This window comes from Rhinopithecus bieti, unplaced genomic scaffold, assembly GCF_001698545.2.
Source record: "Rhinopithecus bieti isolate Rb0 unplaced genomic scaffold, ASM169854v2 scaffold_6513, whole genome shotgun sequence".
Classification (NCBI taxonomy): domain Eukaryota; kingdom Metazoa; phylum Chordata; class Mammalia; order Primates; family Cercopithecidae; genus Rhinopithecus; species Rhinopithecus bieti.
Genome location: NW_016805931.1, coordinates 2,683,856 through 2,686,994, shown reverse-complemented (window position 1 = coordinate 2,686,994; position 3,139 = coordinate 2,683,856). Strand labels below are relative to the sequence as shown.

The following is a 3,139-nucleotide window of genomic DNA, read 5'->3' as shown; positions in this document are numbered from 1 at the left end:
AATGGAGCAAAAAACGAGAGGAAATTAAGTTGCAACTGAAAGGGGAACCACCTGGATGAAAACTCACTTGTTTCTCTGTGAGGTATTTACTGCACTTAAACACAACCTTTCTCTAGCTCAACTGGGCTGGCCAGAGATTAGACAAAACAGTAAATTTTGGCACTGAGGGATAGTTATGGTTATCAAAAAGGGATGCATCCACTCAGTTGGTGGTACTCGAGAGAGTACTGGATCTCCGAGTGCTGCTGGGCTAGACTATATTTCCTCTTACTGCTAAGAACGTTCATTCTTTCCCTGGTCTTCTGTATGGGAATTCTAATATGGCAAACGCAAAAAAAAAAAAAAAAAAAGCTTGTACAAATGTTATTAAAGGGTATTATATTAACTCTGGAAAGAAAAATAATATCCAACTCTTCCACATTTTATTCTTTAATTTTTAATTATTTTATTGTATATATTTATGGAGTACAATATTTTCCACTCATTTATTGGCGTGTTTGTTGTGTATCATTTGCTCCCTTCAAAGTATCTGTGCCATCCCTCTGCTATACAGTGGAAAAGGAGGCAATGTGATGTTTTGATCTATGCATATATTATAGAAGGATTAAATCAAACTGGTTAATATATGCATTGCCTCACTAATTTACCATTTTTTTGTGATGAGAACATTAAAATTCTATTTTAGCAATTTTGGAATATGCAATACATTATTGGCCAGGTGTGGTGGCTCATGTCTGTAATCCCAGCACTTTGGGAGGCCAAGGTGGAATGATCACTTGAGTCCAGGAGTTCAAGACCAGCCTGGACAACATAGTGTGACCTCGACTTTACAAAAAAAATTAAAGAATAAAATAAAATAAATACAATAGGCTGACTCTGTACACGTGAGCTGCAGCATGGCAGCCCACCACTCCAGCCCACTCAAGCCGCAGAATAAAGCTCATAAAAGTGGGTGGCATCAGGGTTGGGGATCTGCACAGCAGGATGGCAAGGGCTGTCTAGCACTGAACACCCTAAGCAAGAAGGTGAGAAAAGAACTCAGCAGAATAGACCAGAGGCATCCTGCCAGCCAGCTCCAAAAGCAGAAGAAGGAGGCGGTTCTGGCAGAGAAGAGACAGCTGGGAAGCAAGGATGACCCTCCTCATTAGCACTAGCTGTCCAGGGATTATCTGGTCTCCCACTGAAGAAACAAATAGATGCCAGAAAGAAGCTAAGTAAAGCAGTGGAGAAGCACTTTCTGGATGACAAACTCCTCTTGTTAGACACTCAACAGGAGGCAGGGATGCTAGTTAGGCAGTTGGCTAACCAGAAGCAACGGCATCTTGCTTTTTGAGATCAGCAGGCCTACCTATTTGACCATACTGCTGATTTTGTTTCTAGTGAAGAGAATAACTTGGTGGGCACCTTGTAAATTTCAGGCTATGTTCGTGGGCAGACTCTGAATGTAAATAGGTTGCTGCATATCACTGGACGTGGTTATTTCCAGATGAAACACATAGATGCCCCCATGGACCCTTTCCCTTTAAATCCTAGAGTAATTAAATCCCAAAAGGACCCAGACATGGCAATAGAGATTTGTGCCATGGATAGTGTCAATGATATGGAAGAAGACCTTAAAGTCCTAATGAAGGCAGACCCTGCTAGACAGGAATCCTGATAAACAGGTTATCCCAGATCCAAGGCAGGGGGAGTAAACCTGGCCCAATGAGGAGGAGTTGAGTGAGACAAAGGATTTCTTGAAGGGAGTTTCTAAAGTGGTAAAGAATATGATGATATAGAACATGAGGATTTTGTGGAGGAGGAGTCTCAGGAAGAAAGTGTGAAGATGAAGAAGAGAAGGAATGTGAAACTCTGACTACAAGGGAGTCTGTGCATGATGATCTCTATGATAAGAAAGTGGATGAAGAAGCTGAGGCAAAAATGTTGGAGAAATGTAAACAAGAAAGACTGGAAGAGATATTTCCAGATAAAGTGGACACTCCCCGTTATGTGGCTGCCAGAATTCAACTTCAGAAATACAAAGGCCTCAAGAGCTTCCAGACATCTCCATGGGAATCTAAGGAAAAATCTTCCTCAAGATTATGCTTGAATATTTCAGTTGCAGAACTTTACTACTAGTAGGAAAAGCATCTTTAAAGAGATTGAAGAAAAAGAGGTTGAAGGAGTTGATTTTGGCTGGTATGTCACACTTCACGTCTTTGAAGTCCCTGTCTCTGTGATTGAGTGCTTCAGGCAAGGAGCACCCTTGACTGCATTTTCTTCACTACCTCATGAACAGAAGAGGTCAGTATTGAATATGGTGGTGAGGCATGACCCTGGCAGCACTGACTCTGTGAAAGCCAAGGAGGAGCTCATATTCCACTGTCGATCCAGGCACTGCCAAGCCTCACCTTTATTCTCTCAGCACGCTGGAGCAGACAAACCTAAATTTCAGAGATTCCTGACTGCTGACATGGACCTGGCGGTGACAGTATATCTGCCAATCACTTTTCCTCATTCATCTTTGCTGCTTCTCAAGCAGAAAAGCAATGGAATGCACAATCTCATTGCTACAGGCCATCTTTTGTTGGTGGATCCAAACAGAATGGTCATCAAGAGAGTCGTCCTGAGTGGTCATCCTTTCAAAATTTGTACTAAGATGGCAGTGGTATGTTCTTCAATAGAAAGGATGTGCAGTGTTTTAAACCAGTGAAACTGAGAACAAAGTGGAGCCGCAGAGGACACATCCAGGAGCCTTTAGGTACCCATGGCCACATGAAGTGCAACTTTGATGGGAAGCTAAAATCTCAGAACGCAGAACTGATGAACCTCTACAAACAAGTTTTCACCAAATGGACTTATGACCCAAGTGTACCAGAAACAGCATCTTGAGTGAAAAGTGAGATTTCTTCAACAGTACCTCAGGTGGGCATGGAGTAATGGATTTAAAGAGATTCTGTCTTACTGGTGCCAATCAGCACTCCAGGGATGGGAGTCACAACTTGTGACTGGGCACAAGTTTACTTTCTGCGTCAGCCTGTCAGTCTGCTGAGCCATTTTGCGAGACATTTTTTTTTGGCCTTAACAAAATGTCTCAGCTAAGTATGGAAGTTTTTCTACTACTTAATCCAAAAAGCTATTAAATCTTACTGAAATAAAA

General features: G+C 42.0%; 1 pseudogene; it reads left to right on the top strand.

Annotated features, from left to right (window-relative positions):
* Positions 1 to 896: 896 nt before the first annotated feature.
* LOC108530962 (pre-rRNA-processing protein TSR1 homolog) lies at positions 897 to 2,919 on the top strand (annotated as a pseudogene).
* The last annotated feature ends 220 nt before the right edge of the window (positions 2,920 to 3,139 follow it).